This window comes from Ascaphus truei, chromosome 4 (genome assembly GCF_040206685.1).
Source record: "Ascaphus truei isolate aAscTru1 chromosome 4, aAscTru1.hap1, whole genome shotgun sequence".
Taxonomy (NCBI): Eukaryota; Metazoa; Chordata; class Amphibia; order Anura; family Ascaphidae; genus Ascaphus; species Ascaphus truei.
In genome coordinates this window covers 336,690,187-336,715,998 of record NC_134486.1, presented here as the reverse complement: position 1 = coordinate 336,715,998, position 25,812 = coordinate 336,690,187, and the positions used below count along the sequence as shown (strand labels likewise).

General features: G+C 42.0%; 1 protein-coding gene across 8 annotated transcripts in view; it reads right to left on the bottom strand.

The window, feature by feature from the left end:
* The window catches only part of KHDRBS2 (KH RNA binding domain containing, signal transduction associated 2), a 753,630-nt gene that overhangs the window by 546,477 nt on the left and 181,341 nt on the right, over nucleotides 1-25,812 (bottom strand). The gene's annotated exons all lie outside the window — the stretch shown is intronic.

Here is a 25,812-nt window from a genome sequence, read left to right as displayed (position 1 = left end):
GACCCTGCTGAGGTAGGGACGGTGCAGTCCCCATGGGGCCCAATCCTGGATAGGCACTCCGCCCTCCTGTCTACGTGGGACACTTTAATCGCTTCCCTCACCTCCAGCTTGCAAATCATTGCCAAACATCCTCTTCTTCAACCACCGGCTGATTCTTTGTTGGCACCTACCCCTCCATATCAGCAAGCTAACCTTGCATTCCAGAAGCTAAAAGATGAATTCTCCATTGCTCCTGTTTCAAGGTCCAGTACACTTCTAACTGTTTCCTCAGCAGTAAGTGCTGTAACCTTGCTAGTTATAAAGCCCCGGAATTAAAAGCAGGTTCCCCTTTTTTCTGACTCTCCTGCAGTACCTGCTTTAACCTTTGCTAGTTATAAGGCCTCAGATTTAAAAGCAGGTTTCCCTTTCTCTGACTCTTCGGTAGTGTTTGATATACCTATCATTAATACTAAAACTCCTCCTTTAAAGTCAAGTTTCCCTTTCTCTGATTCTCCTGCAATGTCTGAGGTCCCTTTAACTGTTTCTAAGGCTCTTGCCATAAAGTTTCCCATAGTTTCTGGTATACCTAAGGTGGATTCTCAGACACCCATTTCAGCGACAAGCAGACCTTTCACCAATGCCCCCACATGGTTAAATATACCGTTCTGATTTTTACAAGTACCCCTACTGCTGGGTTTCATGCAATGATGGATAACCCCATCTTTGTTTCATAGGTTCTTGCCATAACATTCCCCACATGATCTGGTATACCTATTGTTATTTCCCAGACTCCCACTTCAGAGACAAGCATACCTTTCTCTGATCCATTTGCAGTACCTAGTGTAACCACAGCTGATCCTCAGACAGCCACTTCAGGGACAAGTTTATATTTATCTGATCCATTTGCAGTACCTAGTGTAACCACTGCTGATTCTCATACAATAATTTCAGAGATAAGCATATCTTTCACTGACTGCTCTTCAGTGCTTGTTAAAACCATTGAGGACTCTGGGTCTCCCATTCCAAGGACAGGTTTAAGTATCACTGATTTTTCAGAAGCATCTGAGGTAATTATTACTGACTCTAAGATTCCAACATCAAAGGCTAGCTTTCCCCTCACTGGTTTCTCTACAGTACCTTGTGTAACCCTTCATGAGTCTGGGACTCCAACTCCAAAGGCAAGTTTAAATCTCGCTGATTCTTCCGCAGTGTTTGACGTACCCCTTACTGACTCAAAAACTTCTGCTTCAAGGTCAGGTTTACCTCTCACTGATTTTCCTGCAGTACCTGATGTCCTTACTGATTCAAGGGCTCCTGCTTTTAAGACGGATTTACTGCTTACTGGTCCCTGTGCAGCGCCTGACATGTCCTTTCCTGATTTCATGGCTTCCCCTTCAAAGACAAATGTAACCCTCTTGGACTTCCCTGCACAGCTTGATGTACCCGTTCCTATTTCCTGTGCTCTCGCTGTGGGGACGGGTGTACTTCATTCTGATTGCCCTTCAGTGACTGGTGCTTCCTCTGCAGATTCTGGGGGCCCTACAGCAGAGAAAAGTTTTCTGCACATTGATCCTCTTCCAGAGCCTGAGGTATCTACGGCAGATTCCAAGGCACCCACGTCAAAGTTAAGTTTACTACCCATGGATTCCCTAGTCTCTGTATTGATGCATTTTCAAGCCCACCTGCCCAGGGGTGATGGCCTCCTGCTCATGGCCAGTCCTACGGCAGAAAGCTACTTCATCACCTCAAGTGTCACAGATAAGTTGCTATGTCTAACTGGACTGAACTCGACAAGAGGATTGTATCTGTGCCTGATTCATCTTATGATGCATTCTGCGTATCAAGACTAGCAGTACCGTTGCTTTCTGCCCCAGAGAGGGTACTCAATAAACAGGATTTCCTCAAGTCTTGTACCTGTCCAAGACGTATTCGAAACAATTCAAAGTCACCAAGATCATTGAGTGAGCCAGGTTCTGATCACCCGGAGGTCACTCCTGAAGGGGCGGATACTGTAAGGGTTCCAGTCCAGGCTTTGGCTGGAACCTGCCATTACCTGGCAGCTGTGATTTCTGATTTCTGGCAGCCTGCTATATTGGTTGCACCTGTTCAAGGGCTTAAATAGCAGCCAGTAACTTCCAGCCCATATCTGAGCATTTTATATGTTTCCTTTTGTTCCTGGCCTCCCTGGGCTCTAGTTCCTGAGCCTTCTAGTTCCTGAGCCTTCCGTGTGGCTTGACAGTCCCTGTGGCTTGCCTATCCCTGTGGCTTCCCTGTTCATTTGCAATTCCTGTTGAAGACCCCAGACAGTGACCCAGACCTCGCTGCCTAACGCCTGTCCTGACCTTTTGCCTGTTGCCTGAATGCTGCACCACCGCCACCTGCCCTGACCCTTTGCCTGCTTACCAACCATGGATACTCTAACAGGACTCTGTCCCTGGGCTCTGGTCGGTTAATTGCATCCCTACCTCAGCCCTGCAGATCACTTCCTGATCAGAGACGAGCACCGTCACATCATGCTCAGGTCACATATGGACCCCACTGAGGTAGGGAGGGTGCTGTCCCTCTGGGGCCAAATCCTGGATAGGCACTCTGCCCTCCTGACTACATGGAACACTATAATCGCTTCCATCACATTCAGCTTGCAAATCCTTGCCAACCATCCTCTGCCTCAGCCCTGCGGGTCCGCTTCCTGATCGGAGACAAGAACCGTCACACCCACTCCTCACCCGGGGGGGATTTTCAGTGCAGCCTTCTGGCAGTCTCCCTTCCTAGTGCAGGTAACTCTGCCAAAGGCAGGAAGAAACCCCGGTGCTCCACCGCCAGCCCAGACGGCTCCCCCATGGAGCGCAAATGTCTTCCTGCAGCACAGCGCACACAACCACTGGCAGCACTCCTCATAGTGTCCCAGCGAGCCTGTCGTCAACAAGGCGTTCTACCCCAGCTAGGCCCCTCGCAAAATCATGGCACCGGGTAGCGCACCAGTAGCGTACACACCCTGCAGTGGCCCAAGTGTTCACCCATGGAGGCCCCCACCAGCACTCCCCACCCGTATGTGATTTTTGTATGTAAATGCATTGTATTTTATGCTCTATTATTGCCCCTGTATGTTATGTTTATCTATCTGTATGGATAGACATACAGGGATAATAATTTATTGTTTTGCTAATGTTTATGTTCTTTTCATGTATGGCTAATGTATTTAGCAGCTTTATTTTGTCATTGTTGGGAATAATGTAATTTGTATTTAGGTAATGGCTTCTTTCTGGTAGTTAGATTAGAATGATGGTGGTTACTTTAAATTAGAATTGTTTTGTCAATAGTTTGGCTTTAGGAATTGAATAGGGAATTGTATAATTGATTTGTATTGTATTTTAATTGTTTGAGGAAATGGATTAATTGATTGATGCTAATTGTATTGATGTTGGTTAGTTTCTAATTGATTTTCACAATGGCATTGGTGGTTAGGGGACATTGTTCATAGTGTATTTTATTGTTACATATATTTTGCATAGTGTTACATGATGCACAGATTAATTGCATCATGTACACACTCAATGCAATTGTGTGACATTTCATATACATTGGTGGAGCTGCTGATTTGTTGGCTTATATTTACAATAGATGCTGGATTTATTGTAACATGCAATGTGGTGATTTTAAGATTAAAAATTCAAGTTTTGATTTATGCATGTTGTATGTGTTTAATAATGGGCAAATAATATATTATCCATATCTGGATAATAGTTATTTTGCACATTATTGTACTGTATGTATTGGGGGGGGAGGGTGTATTGGCCCAAAGGGTAAGTGGGTAGGCCTCCCTTGTGGGTAGTGGGTGAGGGTGGTTAGGCCTCACGGGGTGGGGGGTTAGTGGGGGAGGGTATGTAGGCTTCCCGAGTGGTGGGTGAGGGTGAGTTAACCCCCTTAATAACCGCTATGGTGATTAAGGGGTTAGGGGACATTACATTGGCTATTGTGATTGTTGTGCATGTTTTGCAGCACCGGAGGGGCATGGGAAGAATGAAGATGAGGATGAAGATGGCCTTCATCGTGGGTGCCTGTAAAACGTAATTGTAAAATGTTTTTACTGTATTTATTGTAATTTATATGTATTTAAAATGGCCAAATGCATTATTATCCATATGTGGATAATAGTAATTTTGCCCATTACAGTACTGTATGTGTTAGGGGGTGGGGGGGGGATGTGTGTTGTTTATTGGGGTCAATTGTCCCAAATAAACATGCTAATGTGCCTTAACCCCTTCATTGCCTTAGCGGCTATCCGCTAAGGTAATGAAACTGCATTAATGTAAATTTTAATAATAGTGTGCGGAAGCTGGGGGTCCCCTGAGCTGAACTGAATTGATTTCTGCCTCAGAGACCCCCTGCTTCCCGAGTTACAGGCCCCGGTTTGGGGCATTGGTGCCAGTGCGGACGCCATCTTTATAGAACCCACGTCGCGTCTTGGACGCTATAAAGATGGCGGCAACATTGGCCTCCGATGCCCCATACCTGGGCCTGTAACTCGGGAAGCAGGGGGTCTCTGAGGCAGAAATCAATGCGGTTCAGCTCAGGGGACCCCCTGCTCCCACACACTATTATTAAAAATACATTAAAGTAGCTTCATTACCATAGCATATAGCCGCTACGGTAATGAATTATTGTTTATTGTTATGTGTGTTTTAATACTAGTGTAGATGTGCAGGGGGTCTCCTGAGCTGAACTGCATTGGTTTCAGGTCCGAGAACCCCCTACTTCAGGAGATATAGGCCCCTTTATGGGGTGCCGGTATCCCCTGCAGAATTTAAATGTCCCGGTCACGTGACGCGGGAGCTTTAAAGTGCAGGGGGATACCGGCACCCCATAACGGGGCCTATATCTACTAAAGTATGGGGTCCTCGGACCTGAAACCAATGCAGTTCAGCTCCGGACACCCCCTGCTCATTTACACTATTATTAAAATGTTTTTATTTAGTGTACGATCGCCTGTAACAGCCTTGCATGGAGATACAGAATCTCCATGCAAATGTTACATACGGCTTTTTTTTCTATCAGCTAGCGTACGGAAAGGTTAAGAATGCTAGCAGAGGGAAAAAAAGCATCACGTACGCTGTGGCGGTTTTGAGCTATTTTGAGCAGGTACGTTAAAAAATGGCCTCAAGGTCTTAGTGCATCGCGTCCCCGGCTTCACTTTTTAACGAACCTGTTTTTTGGCCAAATCAGAACGCAAAGCCATTGAGCTTAGTGCATAGCCCCCTAGGTATCTAATGGTACTTCCCAATTCCCTGTACAAATTTCCCAAGAAAGCACCAACAATTGTGCAATGATATATGCACGTATTCACCCAAGGGGTTAACTAGCTCAGTCCAGAGGTAACACAAAAGCAAAGAGCAATGGTAATTTGATCTAACCTCCCAGGGAATTAGAGTGAGCACACAACAAAAGTCCAGCAACAGCCCACAGGCTACAGTTCAAAAAACCCAAGGGATATGCCTAAATGTGAAAGGTATATTAACTAAGCTGTTAGGCTAAACAGATCTGGTGTGCTTCAAGGCAGAGTTTATACAGACCAGTTCAGTAGCTGCAGTGTGTTAGTACATGTTCCTGCTCACACGTTTTCAAGTATATGCTGGCCATAGTGTTAAAATGGCAAATAATACATGGTTACAAATACATAGTTTCATAAGTTAACAGGGTATACATTATATACTGTACAAGACATTGCATGAACATTTAAAGATAATATATATTATAGGCATATGTAACAGTTAAAGACCAGATTAAAATGCGAGACAGCTTTAGTTTTGAAAGAATGTAGACTGGTGGTGGCTGTGAGAGTTTCCGGTAGAATGTTCCAGTTTTGGGGTCAGTCCAGAGGTAACACTAAAGCAGGAGGAGCGGCCAGATACTGTGCTGAACCTTGGGACAATGAACAGTATTTTGGAGTCAGATCTCAGATGATAAGTGATGCATGTGGTAAGGGTGAGGAGCTTGTTCAGATAGACGAGTAGCGTGCCCAGAAAGTATTTGAAGGCAAAACAGGAGAGATTAACTTTGCGCCTGGACTCAAGTGATGACCAATCTGGTTCTTTGAGCATTTCACAGTGATGTGAGTTGTAGTTGCATTGGAGAACAAAATGGCATATTGAATTGTAGAGGGTATCAAGTTTGCTAGGGTGGGTTTGGGGTGCTGAGCCGTATACTATGTCCCCATAGTCGATAATTGGCATAATCATCTGCTGTGCAATACGCTTTCTGACCAGCGGACTTAGTGAGGATTTTTTCCTGTAAAGTACACCTAGTTTGGCATAGGTTTTGAATGTCATGGTATCAATGTGCATCCCAAATGTTAAATGGGAGACAAACCATATGCCCAAGTATTTAAAACTAGTAACAGGAGTTAGTAACTAGTAAGAGGGAGTCAAGGAGAGGGGGTGTTTCTAGCTGAGGGTGGGTTGTGGTAGACCGATGGTGCAGGAGCCCTGCTGGTAGTTGACTGGGCACAATCTATTTTCATGGCTTTTTTCTGCAATAGGTTTATTTAAATTTTGAATAATTTTGGGCCCTGAAGTACTGAGCTAATATAATAATTGTGAGGTATTTAAGCACACAAGACAGTAAGGAAATAGATATGTATGGTATGGTTACACAAAATGTAACAGACAAATTACTGCTTAACCTTTAGACTGAATGTTTAGTCTTATCGTAGGTACCCTATCCAGCCTAATCTTGGGTAGCACTGTCCCCCATTAACAGAGTTGGTAAGTTAATTCAATTGAAACAAGTTGAGTACTACTATTGGAAAAAGATAGACAGTATAGGGTCTCAGCAAGGACATACTGTACTGCGAAAAAATATGTAGATGTTTTCAAATCAGCTGAAGAGGGTAATGATACTGTTTTCTAAGCTATTTATCAAATAGAAACTATATATAAGCTCAATACAAAATTCTTATCCACAAAATTACTCCTATGGGCAACCGCATTTTTCATTATCAACCATGGAGTGAATATAAAGTGGGGAGAGGAGGAATTCCCGAAATGCTGATTGCTGAGCCCTTATTAAAGGTTGGTACAAAATGTTATAGGTAATATTATTTAAAATAAAAAATATATATAATATGTTAAAAGTAAGTAAATATTTTATGAATTTAACTTTGGTGGTTTTCAGAATAGATTGTTGCAAAGTCTTGTGACAAATAAAGGCTGCCTAGGAGATAACAGTGACAGTATCAATATGCATACAATTTGTAAGGCTACTTGGTCTTTCAATTGGCCATTGTGTGTAGGCTTCTTGTTCACAGGAGGTAGGTTTTCCACACTCCTTGATTTTCAATGCTGATTTGCACACCAAGGCCAGGTGCCTCAATTATGGTCATCAGAAAAGAGTCTCTGATTTGCATGTCTAAGTTGTTAAAAAAGGTTGCATATCCCACATGTTTTTAGTGGTCCCTGGGTTTTGGCACATACTTCAAAGGGGAATTGTGCGTGGAGACATGGCAACTGTTATGGGGAGAGACAGGTTTAGAGTAAAACATTGCATTTTTAGAACTTTTTTCCAGAATTGTAGCAGTTGGGCCAAGTGGCTACAGAACTGAGCAACAAGCACTTAGTATTCTGTCCAATAACCTAGGGGTTGTTTGTGCAGTAAACAGCATATTAGCGACATTGGACACGGTGATTAGGCTCCTGCACAGGCTGGTGCTGCGATGCATTAAATACAACATCTATTTCAAAGTCAAGCACGTCCCAGGGAGACTAAACATAATAGGAGATGCCCTGTTGCGGTTTAATTGGGCGGTGTTCAGTCAAGGGGTGCCAGCAGGAAGAGTGATAAGCCTAACATGCCCATGACACCTTTGGGATATCAGGTGCTTTCTCCTCTCTCTCCTTTCTCCTCTCTCTCTCTGTCTCTCGTGCTTTCTCCTCTCTCTCTCTCTGTCTCTCAATCTGGTTCAAAGGTCAATAGTCCCCCAGACATGGAAATCCTAACACTGCACGTGGCAATCATGGCTCGCGTTCATTCAGAAAAGTGTCCAAAATGGAGAGTAAGATAGAAGACAGCGTGCTGCCCCCAACGTTCCTGCTAGAGCAGAAACATGGCGGGATAATGCGTGCCAGAACGGAGGATAAAATAGGTGGCAGCGTACTGCTCCCCAGGTTCCAGCTAGCCAGAAATATGCTGGGATATGCGCTATAGAGGGGGCCATACTAGTGGGTTGGGACTTTTTCTTACAACTCCACAGTCTCCGGGACATAACCAGAGACTTTATAGTGAGGAGAGTCCTTACATGTTGTGATAGGGGGGAAACCAGGAAGGAAGACAAAAGGGAATCAATAACGCTAGAAAGGCTGGAGGCAGTGGATAGGGGAGCTCTTTAGAACAGCATTCACAACAGCATCTTTTGGTGCCTTCATGGTCAGCAAGCTGGTGGCGGCATAAAAAAAAAATTTGATGCAGGTTTGTTGCATGCAAACGTAGTCATTGACAAAGTGACGATCGCATACAAAATACACAGGTCAAAAACAGATGAGGGTGGAAAGGGGACATGGTTCACCTCACAAATAACAGCAATTGTAAACTATGCCCAGTCAGGCTCATACCACATTAAGATACACAGGGGGCACGTCGCTTCACCCACAAACACACATAAAGAGTAAGGGTAGACTACCAGGTGCAAGGGAGAACGCAGAACAACAACACACCAATAATCAGATGATTATATAAAGCCCCCTGTATTTGCACTCTGGGTAGGTGACATTATAGGAACAATGTCATCTATTAGGAGGCCACTAAATAGCCTATTCCCTGAATAGGGTAAGCCGCTAAGGTTACACTCAAATAAAAAAAAAAAACTTTTAATCAATAATGTTAAAAACGACGAGACACCATAAAAATGCATACACAATGCATGATAAAATCCCCAAATGTGTGTAGGCACGAGACAAGGCAAGGAACTGACAATGTCCAAAGCCACAGAGTAAGCTGACTCAACGCTGCGTCAATCCTCACCGTGTGTGTGTGGTTGCGTTCCAAAATAATTAAATATTAAATGGTCCGCTGCAGTAGAGTAAAGGAGTATGAAAAGCCCTCCGTGAGGTAATATACAACCTGATTCGCTAACGTGCCGACAGCTAGAGCTCCAGGAAGTGACCGGAGCTGATCGTGCCTACTCCCACAAGCCGCGTGGACGTCAGCGTGATGACGTCACGAGTACCCCATTACACAGAGGGCAGGCCCAAGGTGGGTAGCAATTTCCTTATTCATCAGGACCCTGCTCAACCAGGTATCAGTTCCAGAGCATCCTCAAAAAGTGAGTAACAGTAGGGGTTTTGGACCCCAAGGTATTTGGGACACATTCATTTAGGATTGGGACAGTGAAAGCAACTGTGGAGGAGGGCTCTACAGTAGAGCAAATTAAAAGTTGGGAAGGTGGTTTAATGCAAATAGGTCTTACATCAGGGCCAAGTGCCCTCGAATCTGTAACACAAATGTATAAAAATGTTATGTCTTCCACCAGGTCCAAGCGGTAAAACCCGGGAGGTGTGGATAGTGGCACAGAAATTAGATTCATCTTGGGGAAAACTGCATGTGTGCTTATCTCTTATTTTCTCCCCACAATCCCAAAGCACCTGAGGTGCTTGTTCACAAGTCTTCATTTGGTAAAATACAGGTTTTCTTTATTTTATTTTGTTTGATAAATTGTGTGGTATTTATGTCTTATATATTATTTTAAGCATCATCTCTTTTAGTTATAAAACATTTTAGATTTAATTTAAAAAATGTCTCTGAGCTCTAACTGAACCTATTTACCTCTAAAACGGCTGTCCTCATTTTTGGACATGTTTTACCATGCAGTTCTGGTAAATGTGTGCACTGTTCTGTAAACAAGAGGACCAAGAACTCCTTAGGTGTAAGACCTTATTCCTGGTGATGGCAGCCTAATTGGGGTATTACGTGAGTATTTTTTGGAGGGGTGTGTGCTTATCTTCATGTCCCACAGGGAGGTGAGAGACAACTGGGTGGCAAATGTGTTGTTAACCCATGTACATGACAATTATCAGTTCTCTATGGGTCTTACCACAAAGTGTTTGTACAGCAACTATGGGTATATAATTTGATGTTCTTACTAAAAGAACATAACACGTTACATGACATTACTCGTACATTTTTCTCAAAACTAATTTCTACAACATGCAGTATTTACATGGAAAAATGCAATGAAATGCAAAATAACACATTGTTAATGCAAATGTATGCCCCAGTGCATGAATACATAGAATTACATTATTGGCCATGTAATTTTCTACCTTTGAAGCATATTTCAGGTTTTCCATTTTTCTTTCTAATGTCTGCTAAGTCATACTTGTCCTTCTAGGTACTAAGAGATCTGAACTGCCCTCTGATGTTAAAACCAGCGTTATAAATAATACCTAGTTGACGGAGTAATATTAAGCATTGGATGTTGGTTGTAAAAAGGAAAAACTCAGATGTCTGCACTTATGTAGTAAACAAGTAGTTGTGTCGAAGTGCTTAGAATTAGTCTGTATTGAAACCAGTTAAAATGCTAAGAGGTTGGTGATTGCATCCTCACAGGATCGAACCTCCAGCCCGCCAAAAGCACATGAACGGGAGATCTGACTAACTGGTAAGTATAGATCTAGTCCTCCATAGAGTAGTATTGTCTTAGCGAGTGCGGGTGTCTAGAGATTGAAAACTTCGTAGCTAGGACTAATATACATGTGGCTGGCAGTTAAGTTCAAAATTATTGCCTTTGACTACCATCCATTTATTATAATGCACAGTGCGCACTAGCACATCCCACAGTGCTTCATGTAAGCTCATTATCATTTCAGCATCAAGTATTAGCTAAGTTAGGGCTCTACACATGGTAGGCTTCGGATCTTTCATTTCTATTGATGTAATAGGATCATTAAAATACCTTACTCCTACTACACTAATAGTTTTTATATATACCTCCATTTGTTGATACTCCACTAGAAGTTATTTGTGTTATCTCTCTAGCCATGAGATATAGCAAACTGATGAGTTTTATATGTTCTTAAGCACAGGGCCGTATTAACAGCATTATAGGCCCCCGGGCAAAGCAGTGCACTGGGCCCTGCCTACACAGCAATTGTTGTCCCCAGCCGTTATTGCCTCCCGCGAATCCGTTACAATATTCTGCTTCCATAACATTGAAATAAAAAAAAGGCAACATTTACTCTCTGCTGCAAGTCCTAATTTTTCTCCTTCTACCGAGTTAGTGGTTTTGAATGTTGAGGCGGGTGATCGGAAAATTAGTGTTAAATTCTGGTCTGTGCATAGATTAGCATGGGGCCCCTATGCTCGTGGGGCCCCCGGGCAACTGCCCAGCGTGCCCATGCGTTAAGACGGCACTGCTTAAACACAACAGTGACAAGGAAGTCATTTTTCCCCTCACCACTAGAGGTCACTAAATTATAGGCTGCGTCTCGGTATCTTTTCCATTTTTGATACCTACTGTATGGATTTCTACAGAGAATAGCGTTGGTGACTATACTCTATCACTAACGACTATCTTGCAGCCATTGTGCATACAGATGCAGCCACCAGTATCCGGTCACTTGCCTGGGTAAAAACTAAGGCATCTCACAGTAAATGCCTCAACATTTCTGTGAGATTCTGCTGCCAGACTAATGGCCATTGTATTAACAGAGCAGGATCCCTGCAGTCCCATTCAGTTTGAATGGGACTGCAGGGACCCTCACTGTGTTAATCCGATGGGCCATTAGTCTGGCTGCAGAAATCTCACAGAAATGTTGCAGTTTATTGAGAGATTGCCCCAGATTTTCCAAGGCAAGTAATCTGATACTGTTGGCTGCATCTGTACCAGCACTTTCATAAGAGCATCAACATTGTTTGGTCATTTTCGTTAGTTTGTCCAAGTTTATTTTATAATATTGTAACTATTAAAGTTTGATTTTAATTATCTCATCACTACATTTGAACTTGGAGTGCTACAATTGGGGCCTTCCCTTTTTACCTTATTCGCTTGTAAGGTTTTCTCTACATCTGTATAATTGGCTTAAATTAGCTCACTGAATTTTACCTTACCCCACAAAAACAACTTACATTTTAAATTATGTTATGACCAAGGTCCATTTTATCTCCTTGTTTCTGATTTGCTGATACAGCCCATTCTATATTCTTCATGACCACGAATTAAGAACCTAACTTAGTCATTCATGATAACTTCTCTTGTCAATTCATTATCACTGGATAATTGTTTAGAAGGAGATCAGTCCCAGACTTTTTCAGGTATTTTTAGACTTCTGTCTCTCAGGGTTTGCAGATATGATTTTAAACTTGAAGTAATTGTAGCGCACTTTCCCCCACCCCTTGGGAGATGTGTGGCTATGGTGTGTGTATGGTGCAATACCTGGTGGCTCACAGGAGGCCTGAGCCTCCGCTGCAGGGAGCCTGGGGTTTATCCTGGAATGATGCTCGATAGCGCCTCCACCTGTAGCGAGATTATTTTGTGTAGAATGACCCCGTTACAGGACACATTAAGAATGCACACTGGGTAAAGCAGAACAGATTACTATACACGCTATTATAGTACAGCCTACCCACCAGGCCTCACACAGCCATACCTCCCAGAGTACCTAGGGGTCCTTGGGCACCCAACCAACCCGGTGTCCACAAAGTAAAATCTCCCCACCCAATGTGTGGTACAGCGCTGCCCACTAATATGTGAAGGTGAGTTTGTGCACGTGATGAGGTGCTTCCACAACCACATGTGTCCACACCCGGGCACACAGTGATGCTAATGGGATCCACGGATCCAGTGATGGTAACCGTGAAGCCTCCGCCTCTACATTTGGTTGCTCCCACATGGATGATACCACCATATGCAATGTCTCTGCATTGCAGGTGTCTGGTCCCAGATCACCTGAGGTCAGGAAGAAGCCGCTTCATGGCTGTGTCCCTCACTTTAATGCCACAGGGGCAGTGTCCCTATCTATGGGCCTGTCCCTGCAGTAACCACAAGCTGAGGGGAGTTGGGGCCTAATAAAGGTATCTGGCCTAGTGCAGGGGTCACTGAAAACCTGTACATGCACACCCTACCCTGGTGGTGTCCCAGCTCTGACTGGCGTTGTCTGCAGCGTGCAAATTGTATCAATCTCCCTGCATGAGATTCTGCACACCCCATTGGTTGCTGTGGATCAGATGGTGCCTTGCCCCATAGCCTTATGGGGCTTGTAGTCCTCACAGCCCTGTTTCGCTATAGGCCACCTACTCTGCGCATGTGCGGACATATCCAACATAGCGGTGCCCTGCGGAGGGAGCCGCCGGTAGCCTCCAGCAATGCACGTGCCTGCCCAGCACTGCTGCTTTCTCCCCCTGCCTATTGGATGTGTGCAACCACCACCGCTAACACCCGCACGCCCCCAGCGTCACTCCCGGCACCCGCCTGACTTGCTGGCACCGCAGAGTAGTAAAGGGGTAGGAAAGGGACCCAGGGGGAACCTAGCTACATAATTTTTTCTCAAAATCTTCTCTCTATACCAATTTATTATATATGTCCTTTTTAATTTGGATAACGTGTACAGCGGAATTTCTATAAATAGAAATGTAATATACTGTAAAAAGTTCAGTGGTAAGATACTGTATTCTGATCACATACTGTACCAGTAGATTTTAAATGGAGAAAAGTGCCACTTGATGGGCTTGTCCTGTTACTTAGTACTGCACGAGTTTGGCAGGCTTGAATCATGTTTTGATCAAAAGATGCAACCAAATGACTCCTTTGTTACACAGACTTAGGTTCTAAATGTAAACATGTCACTAGTGTATTTTAGCCAAAATCGGTAGGAGTGCAGGGTCCATTCTTTTAACATTTATGAAGGCCAATCCTTTTACCAGCAGCATACTTCAAAAAGGGAGGAGTGCAGGTACAGTCTTCCACATTTGAGTACTTGAACAACATTCATATGTATATATTTATTGTCTTGGGTCATTGCATTGAGAAGAAATGCGGGCACAATTGCTTAAAATACACTGTACTCCAAAATAAATTAAAGCCTGCAGGCACCTGCTAATGAAGCTAAAAAAAAACCTCATCAATTAGCTTCTTTGATGTCTGGGATCAGGCATACAACTATCTGCTTCAATAATTGAAAACTTCAGTAGTTCAATTGTTGTGTACCCTCAAGCATCCTAGAAACAATTTGGTCAGAGTTGTGCGTAAAATGTACATTTCCATTTTGTGAAATCATAAAACCGAGAAGTAGTGCTAAGGTTTTTTTCACTCCATTTAAAAGACAAAAGGTCACATAAAACATTATTAATATACATGTTATGTATGTATGTATGTATGTATGTATTTATAGAGCACCATTAACATACAAAGCGCTTCACAGTAGAAATACACGTGAAAATCATATAAATAACAAATACAAACAGATCATGGGAATAATTGCTTCACATATAAACGTAACATAGCGGAAGGGAAGTCCCTGCTCCGAAGAGCTTACAATCTAATAGGTAGGAAGAACGTACAGAACAGTAGGAGGGCATTCTGGTAAGTGCGTCTGCAGGGGTTCAAGCTTTATTTATCATGTGTATATAGTATTAGCCACAGTGCTATTCATATGCTTCTTTAAGCAAGTGTGTCTTAAGGTGGGTTTAAAAGGTGGATAGAGAGGGTGCTAGTCGGGTAATGAGAGGAAGGGCCTTCCAGAGGTGTGGGGCAGTCAGTGAGAAAGGTTTAAAGTGGGAGAATGCTTTAGATATAAAGAAGATAGAGTGTAGATATCCTTGAGCAGAACGTAAGAGTTGGGATGGTACATAGCGAGACATTAGGGCAGAGATGTAATGAGGGGCAGAAGAGTGTAAAGCTTTAAAAGTGAGGAGGAGAATTGAGTGTGTAATGCAGAATTTGATAGGAAGCTAGAAGAGTGATTTCAGCAGGGGAGACACTGAGACAGATTAAGGAAAGAGTAGAGTGATTCTGGCAGCAGCGTTTAGGATAAATTGTAGGGGAGACAGGTGAGAGGCAGGAAGGCCGGAGAGCAGGAGGTTACAGTAATCGAGATGGGAAAGAATGAGGGACTGAGTCAAAGTTTTAGCAGTTGAGTAACAGAGGAAAGGGCATATCTTCATTCTTAATCTTCTCTACTTTAGTGATATACAGATACAATTGAAATTAAATATGGGACAGATAAAGAGTACATGGATATTAACGAATTGTCGCACTGATTAGTTGATAATGTTTTTCCTTGTATGCAAGTAATAATACTAATGTCTAGAAACGTCATTAGGCTGAAATAACTAACCTATTCCAGGATACTTCAATGACTGACTGACCTCACCATGACTCCCAACTCTTGGTCTTTAGTTATTATTTAGTTAGATTTTGTCATGTGGAAGTTATAAATGGTACATGGCTAAGAAGCTATTACAAATGGAGACGGATCAAAAAAGTTACTTTATGGACTTTACAAAAAAACATGGGAAATTTGAGAGTAACTTGTACATTTTGGTTTTAGTGTTTCAAAGAATGACATTGACTTCAAATGGTGGAAGCATGTCTATTTTGTGAAGGAATGGTGGCTAAAATGAATAGATGGGGGGCCTTATTTTGTCAACCTTGGTACATAAATCCTAAAGTATTTTTTAAAATAAACTCCAGCAATTGCATTATAGGTCTACATTGTGTCCTCTTTTTGATAATCAACAGGTCCTCTTGCTATAAAAAAAAATGCATATATTATTATAGGTACCTGCTAAACTGAGTTTACCTTGACTAGGTCGGCAGGTTTGAATCATGTTTTGAACAAAAGATACAACCAAATGACTCCTTTGTTACACAGACTTAGGTTCTAAATATAAAAATGTCACTGGTATATTTTATCAACAAAAAGAGAGAGTGATACAACGTTCTACCTAGTACCAGTGTAGATCTTGACTTCAGTGCATTGGGATATATACTGTATACATTCAAACAAGCGAAAAGTGTAAAACATAGTTTACACAAGTTCCCAACTTGCTCCACTCAGAGTAAATCAATTTAAATAGACTATAGTAGTCAGGGTGATCAATTGTCCCATTTGAGGAGTTATCGTATCACTCACTACAAAATGACACACTAAAGTGGGTGTCTAATAATATGATGCAAAATAATAAAGTTTTAATGAAATTGGTTAACAGCGACAATGATAAAAAATATATATACATATTAATATTAAAATCCCAGATGGGCAGATCCATTGTAATTTACTAAAGACCTACTGTAGGGTACATATAAATATGTTAATCAGATAGGTCAAATGGGGTGTTTTTAACTCTTAATCCTGGTGTTGCTTCATCTAAACCAGTCAGGTATGTACTAGTATAGCCTGTAAGGTATAGCTAGCACCAGTGATTCGATGAATGTATCTAGTTCATACATAGAGGATATAACAAAATGTAGCAAACAATTGATACTGTGTAATTGGCAATCTGTGAATTCCCCGAACTAGACTGTCCCTCTAGTGGCAGCAATGAAGTCTGCTGTTAGTAAGAATCTTACTAGTAGTCTAGTGCAAAAGGGGTATGGAAGAACTGCTCACCTAATTAACCAATTGTCCTTAAAAAGTAGGTGCAAGGGGTGGGTTATAATGCAAACAGGATTTGAACAGAGAAGTTCAAGAAATACCCCTATAACTGCACTCTAAACTGTATGTGAATGTTTCAGAAGTAGTAGGGTAAAATATCCCCCATACCAGAAACTAAAAGGCAAAAGCGGCGCAAAAAATAAAAAAGTTTTATTACATAATTCAATAATAGACACTCAAATAGATAAAAATGGGTATGAACTGGACCCATTAAAGGAGCGAATGGAGTCCTAATGGAGGTGCTTATAGTACTATTAAACCTTTATAATTGCAGGGTGCACCCCATAGGCTCCTGCAAACTTAGGGACACATATAGCCACTGAGTCTGGGTATATAGGAGTGGTATTCCTACTGGTGTATATACTCCTAGAACTGTGTTGCAATAACCAGGGTGTGGACCCTATAGCGTGTGTAGCTGGAGTACTGCAGTCTGTGTGATTGGCTGGGAATGGGTAAGTGACAGAGTATTCCTAGGTTGGTAAATATCAGCACTATGTGCTACGTGTAGGGTAAACCAAGGATATATATACTGTGGATAATGCAGTCCTATATGCGACAGTATATTCACAGACCCCAAGAGGGTAATGGCATATCCGTCTCGCAATTCACACCTCTGCCAAGTTAGCTCACAAAGCTAGAAACTCCTTAAACACAGATGGCTGCCGTTACAGCCGCAACAAAGCCCGTGGTTGGCGAATTGCCAAAGCCCACAAGGAGGGAGGTATAATAAGTCCCAGCTTCAGGGAGCTGAAAACCGGCTAGCCTATACCAGGAGAATAAAGGAATACAACCCGTTTCAGATGGCTGAGAGTGTCTTTGCGACGTCACTGTAGGAGCGCAAGCAAGAAGCAAATTCAAATTTGCTTGAAAAGCAGGCAAGCGCCGCGCATGCTCAGGCGCTTGCTCACGCTGGCCACATACATTGTCGCAATGTATTTAATCATGCCCTCTCAGCGCCACCCTGGCCGAAGTCTTATGCTCATGCTCACGTCGCTCGTCCAGAGTAATAATATTCCTTAAATCAATGTTGAGACTACAAACATGATAAAAGTACTGTATGTGTGAAGACAGAAAATGAAATAGAGCACAATAATACACTCACAGCCAGCTATTATTGAACAGAGATTATTATTGGTATGTTGAAAGATGAAATACAACACCGATTGCATGTGGTTTATATACTGTATGTGGTTTATATATATATATTTAGTAAAATATTTGCCAAAATCAATATGCACTCATAACAAAAAGCACAAAAGTAGCGTGTATAATCAGAAATCTAAGCGTAATGAACCTAATCAAGGTTCATTTAAAAAATCTGTTTTGATAGGATGATGCAATCAATTAGATAAACATGACATTTAGAGACTGTAACTACAATAATATGACTCATTGTGCTTTGTCCTAAAACAATTAATAAACAAAAGAAAAGAAAAGCCTTATGTTGATGTATTAATCAGAGATATTATGCTATCTGAAATCGTCTAAAAAAATGAATGTCAATTGCTGATCTACAGTTGGACTATTCCATGTTATGAAAAATTGGAGATGTCCTCTGTCTCCCTAACTTTCTATTGAAAGGTTTTGTTTTAGAGCTTCTGTAAAAAACAAACAAATTCGAAAGCGTTAATGTAATGTATTGGCTTGATTTGGGAGTAATGGGGAATTTACCAGTTATTTGAAGAGCTAGAAGGGAAAATGTCTGACTGGGCCCAGAAACCACAGTACTCATATGCAATTTAACAATCGTGGCAGGTGTCGTGATTATTAATCACTTGGTTAAAAGGACCCATTCAGCAGAGTAAACAAAGCCAATCCCTGTCCCTACCCACTCATTTATCTACCAGCAAAGCAGTTCTGCATCTTTTTAAATACTTTTGTAACTTCAAGCTGGCTGCCCCTATTTATATGCTCCACGGAACAATATGTATAATGAGGCACTGGGATGTTGGCGTGTAAATGTTACTCCTTATTATGCACATATGACCAATTTAATGGCATAGGAGGTTTGGTACTGTACTGTATGTATATATTCACACTGTGCTTGGAACAATCCCAGTAGAATACTACATTTTGAATATTACATGATCATTTCCTTGGGCAGCTGTACTACTGACCAGAATCACTTAGTGACTATAGAGATGGAATTTAATATGGCACTACATTTGTCTTCTAATTCGAGTTAGTACAGCAAAGCATGACATTTAAATGGGTGTCCTATTTTATAATGAGTCTATAAAGACTTTAATGATCTTCGAATGCCATTATCATCTTAATTGCCCCAAACTGCAAAACAAGCTTATGGCACTTATAATGTTAAGATCCTAGATGTGGGCTTTTCCACTGATTATAAAAGAAAGTTCATTTTTTTACACATTATAATTGCGGTAATGTTCTGCTGGGAAACCCTTGGGCATTTTCCATCCCTACAGAAAAACATAATATTACCAGTAGCCCACAGTAATTGTATTTTTATGATCTAAAAAATGTAAATAAAATATGTGTTTTATAAAAACAAGAACAACTATGTTAGTCAGAATATTGTTTACAGATTCCATTATGCTAACATAGTTAAATTAAATATAGCATATTTTTACTTTAAGATCTGTGAAGCTGACTCTTTATTTAAAAGGTGCTACGGTACTATCTGGATTAAAATTATTTAAGAAAATAAGGTAGATCATAAACGTAATCCATATATATTTATTAAGGAAAAGTTCCTCTATATCCTTATGGACTTCAACAAAAGCTGATCCAATGTTTATTCAAGAATTGCCTTTATTGAACCTTTTTTCCTGCAGCACGAAACACAGGGCTAGATCCACAGATCTCCGTTAAGTCAGAGCTCACGTTACATAAATTGGTAGTGGACATTATTTTTCCTGATGTTAACACATATTCACAAAGCTAATTATATGCCAAAACATGACCATTTTATATCTAAACAACATAGACAATGTCACGTTATTGTAGTGAAACACTGTTTTAGCTTCTAATACAGAGAGGGTGAGGGAGAGACCTATTTTAGGTGGAATTACTCATGGGAGTAAAGCCACCTTTAAGAATGGCAACTAATGCAACATTAAGTCCCAGCATTAGCCTTAATGGACATTGGTGGAAACATGCTTGATCAAATATGCTAGATCAATAAGAGCTAATGATATCTTATCCTCATGATCAAAATATGAACCCCTGCCTGTAAAGAAGCTGTACCTAGCATAAATGCTGTCATACCATAACACATTCATATGCATTGGGGCATAGGACATACCTCAAATCTGAGATCAAACAAACAAGGCAGATAATCAAACTCACAGTCTAGGAATAAAATCTGCAGTCATTACGATGAAGAAAAAATAATAATAATAGTAGTAACTACAGTAATGTTAAAGCCTAAGGGACCTATTCTAGTAGCCGTCATAACCCACTTACAGAGGCTTTTTAGCTGTTTTCACCCAAAAATGCCTACAACGATTAAGAATGCATTGATAAGTGGGCGGCTAATGCATTTTTGGCTCTCATCAAAAACACATCGCCAGGTGAGCGGCGATAAGCGGTGATAAGCCCCATATCGGCAGTTTAGAAATTCGTGCAATTCTAGTAGCCTCAATGAGCTTATCGAGGCTTATAGCGGCTCTAGAATGGCGATTTCCTCCCAAATTCCTCACGCAAGAAAAAGTTGGCGTGAAGCTGCTGAGAGGCTTCAGAGGCGGCGGCGAGAGAGGGACAGAAAAAAATATGCATTTTTCCTGCATCGGATTGATGCCGGGGGTCTCCGGAGCTGACACACATTAATACCAGCACCGGAGGCCCCCGGCATGAATCAGATGCATGAAAAATGCATTTACAGGAAACTTCATTACCTTAGCGGCAAGCCGCTAAGGTACTGAGGCTGTTTAAATAAAAAATGTAATACTAGTGTACGTGAGCAGGGGGTCTCCGGAACAGAACCACGTTACCCCATGCTTCCCGAGAGGTACGTTACCCCATGCTTCCCGAGATACAGGCCCGTTATGGGGTGCCGGTATCTCCTATGCATTTAAATCCCACGGTCACGTGAGACACAAGATATTTAAATGCATAGGAGATAACGGCACACCCTAATGGGGCCTGTATCTCGGGAAGCAGGGGGTAACCGGACCTGAAATCAACACGGTTCTGATCCGGAGATACGCTGTTCACGTACACTAGTAATACATTTTTTATTTAAACCCTGTGATCGCTGGCGAGATATGCACAGGGAATGGCGTCTCTCTCTGTGTGCAGCTCTCTATGCAGCTGGGCCAGATCGCTGCAGATGCATGGGTGAGACCTTTCGAGAGAGGCAAATATCCCATCGCCGATCCTCGTAAGTTTTGGGTCGGGGAAATAGGCCTCTTCTAGTATCCTTCATGAAGGCTTTCTGAATACATACACTGAAAAAAACGGCGGTGTAACAGGCCCAGCGAGATGATTTATGATGGCTACTAGAATAGGCCCCTAAGTGTTTTTGGGAGAGGAGGCAGCATACACAGCTACTGTACCAAAGTATAGGTGGTCCAAAATAAATCAGCATCAATAAGCATAGCTAAGGAGAGTTGAGGGTGGGGGAATGCAGCAGAACAAGGGTTTCACTATATTGCTTCTTCCTGGAGCTCCATGTACATCTATCTCTGTTGCTAACATCTTTGTCTTCTGTTCATCTGTATGTTGGTGTACCTGAGAACTCTGTTCTGGAATCAATAGTTTTCTCTCTCTACACACTATCTCTTGGTGACCTCATCAACTCTTTTAGCCTCGGGTATCATTTGTATGCAGATGATACACAGATTTATCTATCCACCAGTATCCTCACTCCTGTAACCCAGTCCCAAATCTGGATTGCCTCCTGGCTATATCCTCGGAGAAGGTGGCCCGCCACCTTCAACTTAATATAATTAAAACTGAGCATCTCTTACTGCATTTACCCTTGTAGCTTGCCTAATGTCCCCTTTTTCCATCACAGTAAATAGTACTACCATCTATCATCTCGCCATAGGACATTGTCTAGGAGTAACATTTGACTCTTCACTTTCCTTCTCCATTCACATTCATGGCATGGCTAAAATGTGTTGCTTCTTCCTTCATTATATTGCCAAGATCCTCACTTTCCACTGTCAATCTACTTCTAGAATTCTGAGAACACTGAGAACACTCAGGAAGGAAAATAATAGCAAACAGGCTTTTATTGGGGCAGATAATAAACAGGACTGTAAACAGGGGCAGGGACTGGCAAACAGGAACATGTAAACAGGGAGATGACTGGGGCATAGAAAAGGGCAAGAGCAAGTAACAGGAACAAGCTACTGGGAAGTGGTCTGGCAAGAAAACAAAGAGTTGAAAAGCCTGGAAGGAGCATCTTCCTGGGGTTTAAATAGGGGACAGATGAAGAAGTGGATGAATCCTAGGCTGCAATGCCTCTGGGAGTTGTAGACTTCCTGGGCTACTCCTGGTGGATCACTGCAGCACTGCAACCAGAACAAAGTTCATGAGGACAGGCTTTCTATGAACTGCAAAACCTGGCCAATCGCCGATGCACAAGTCTCACCAAAACTTTAATGCTTGCCCTTATCAGCTCCTGTATGGATTATAACATACTGCTAACAGGCCTCCAAACTTTCTACTTTGGAATCTATCAAAAATTCTGCTGCTAGAATAATTTCCTTTTCTTTGCTCATTTCCTCCATAAATCTCTCTCCTGGCTTCCCATCAAATTTTGAATCACCTACAAAGTTTTCTCCTTACCTTTCACCTCTCCACTAATCTGCTCCCTCCTAAATATCAGCTTTGATCTCTTGTTATGCCCCTGCTCGTCACCTGCACTCTATTCATAACTGTTTCCACTCCACCTCTTTCACCTCTATTGCTCTCTCTCGCCTTAAACCCTTTTCCCTCACTGTTCCTTACCTGTGGAACTCCCTCACACTTGAAATATGCCATGCACCCTCTCTCCCCACCTTTAAGACAAATCTTAAAATTCAAATGAAGCATTTCAATAGCCTGGACTCATAGCTACTATCCCACACCCACAGTCACTCCTATCAACCATTGTAACCACGCACTGCCATCTACTACACATATTCCCTCACCTGCTGTCTCTGTATGATTTCCAATATTCCGCTTAGATGGTAAGCTCAACTGGGGCAGGGATTTCCATTCCGATTTCATGATTTTGTTGCACATATTGTATTATAATCCTCTGTAATGGATGTTGTCTCTTTTGTAAAGTGCTGAATCCACTGTGGGTCCTATATAAACAAATATATATTTACTGCTGCGGCCGCCTTTATCCTCCTACTTGCCGGATAAATGCGGGGATTTTCTCAGTTTCTCGCGGAGTTTCCCGCGCGGCGGCCGCATCATCAGATAAGCGCTAATGGCGCTATATATATATAATATATATATATTTGTGTCAAAAGGAGTGATACTGAGCATGGCCAAATGTATACAACAAAAGACAAAAATACCGAATGCTACATCCTATGTGACAAAATACATAGTTAAATACTTCAATGTTTGTATTCTCATGAGTAAGGGTCATTTACTTAAACACTTTGGCCAAAGCATTATAAGCCTTCAGCCACTTCACGGCATGACCAGTATGCAGGTCCTAGTACTATCTGTGAAAATTCTCATTTACCTCTGCAGTGGAGGGAGAAGGGTCTCAGTGGACCTGTCCTACACAGGTACATGGAAAAACCTGCTACTTAAAAAGTGGGGAGTGGTCCAATGAGACCATTCTCCCTCCACACCTTTCACTCATGTATTTCTCACCCCTCACTCTCTCTCCCCCTCCCTCTCAAACATCCCCTTTCTCCTCTCACTCTCCGACCCCTCCGTTATCACTCAATTACCCCTCTCACTTAATCCTGCTCTCTCAATACCTCCCTTCTCATAATCATTTCACCATCCTCACAATTCCCCATAATATCCACACACAACCACCCACACAATAATTACCCACCCCACAATACACACACAATACCCCCAGATACAGACATCACTGCACCCTCCAAAATACAGTCACCACTATACCTCCTCAAATAGGAGACACCACTACTTCCCCCCGATACAATTACCATTACAACACAGATATAATTACCACTACCACCCCCCAGATAAAATTACCACTAAAACCCCCTCAGATATAATTACCACTACCCCAGATACAATTACCACTTTTACCATCCCCCCAGATACAATTACTACTACTACTACCCACCAGATACAATTACCACTTACCTCTTGCCCTGGCAGCCAGCTCTCCGAAGCTGCTGCCTGCCTCTTCCCATACCGGGCCTGCCTCTCTCTTCCCTGCCAGTGCATGCCAGAAGCTGGGCCCGCCTTTTGGGAGCACCCAGCTTTCAGCACCCACAAGCGGGATAGAGGCCAGGCCTGGGAAGCGGCAGGCAGCAGCAGGGGAGAGTCGGGCCTGGCAGCAGCAACCAGAGGTCCATCAGCTGGATGCAGAAATTGGGCCTGACCTTTGGCCAGTCCCAACTTGCAGCGTCGGCCCCTTCAGCCTTTGTGTCCGGGACACTTGTCCCGACTCTCCCCCTTGTCAGCGACCCTGGTCACTCTGCCACCGAAAACACAACAGATTACAAGTAGTAAGATGTGCTAACCTGCAAGAGCCTTACTGCCCATTCACTTACAGCTTTGTGCTTTTGGTCCAATACGTCCAACCGAGACATTTTTGTGCCAGATAGATCCTATTTCACTCATTTACATTACAATGGAAGGCTTAACCATTAAAGTGTGTCTCAGATCAACATTTTTACACCCAATTTTTTTCTGAGCTGAAAACTCCCAGGTAGCCTGCAAGGTGATAGGCCTAATGCTATCCATCATCCTTCCCCAGGCAAATGACATGCAGCTGGACAGATTTATAACAGGTCTGTAAACTTCCACAGATCTGCAGTTACTCAGAGCAAGTACAAGGGGCTTATTATATTTATTAGTGTAACTTGAAGACTTATTGTAATGTCTCCTTTCATATTCATATATATTTTACAAGTAGAATATTAAATATACAAAGTGATTTAAACAAATATACAAAGTATCACAAACCGTAAATATGATCACTCATGTGGACGAAAGGGGTTACCCGCAAAATGTCTGTGCCATTTGCTATCACCCCCACTCAGGGCACAAAGATGAGCCCACACACATCAAATATCACCACACAATGCCCTAATTCAGTCATAACCAGGACTCATTTTAGGGTAACCTTGTGGATTTACAATCCTTGATCCCTTGTTCTAAGAAAAAAATGCACAAAATCCCACTTTAACAAATCAGAATGATACAATACAGTATGTGAGCTCAAAGACAGTACCTATTATATTTTATATAGTATGTAATATAAGATACATAGTTACAATGCTTAAACAAAAGGTTACAGAATAAAAAACAATGACATAAGACCAGACTGTTTATGAAATAAAAGGGAATACAACAGAAAACATATACATTGCCAAATTAAGCCTTGTACACTATACTGTATGTGTTGTAATTGGTTCACCCAGGGGCTCATGAGGAGAAACTCTGAGATTCACACACATGCATGTGTATTCCCAAGATTAATCTCATTTGTGAACCTCAGGCATGATTTTTTTATACTCAAATTCTCTATGATCTGTGCTAAAATCCCTGATAATTACATGATCTGTAGATGTGAGCCCTAATATTCACATGTAAACAACACACTGACCAGAAATGTTAAACGCTCACGGCTAGAACAAGGTAGGTGGTATATTTAAGGGTATCCTCTTGGTTGCCATACAATATTTCAAAACACCTACAATTTTACATTTAAAAGGCTACACAATGACAAAGATTTTCTGAAGGGAAATGGGCCAATAATGGTTTCTGTCGTAATCAAATCATTATTTTTTCAATAACCCCTAATGACCCCAAATGGATCTACTACTGTATGTTCACATTAATGTACAATTACAATATGATATATTCATAAGCATTACATCAGAACCTATAATAGTACATACCAAATAGATTTTTGTGTACTCTGTATGAACCTGTTAATTTTAAGGTTCTCATGGGCAGATCCACAGAGAGCTCAGTTAAATCAGGTCAAATAGCATGACATTACCTAACTAACGCAATTTTTCCTGTGTTTAATGGGTATCTACAAAGCTAGTAATATGCAAAAAAC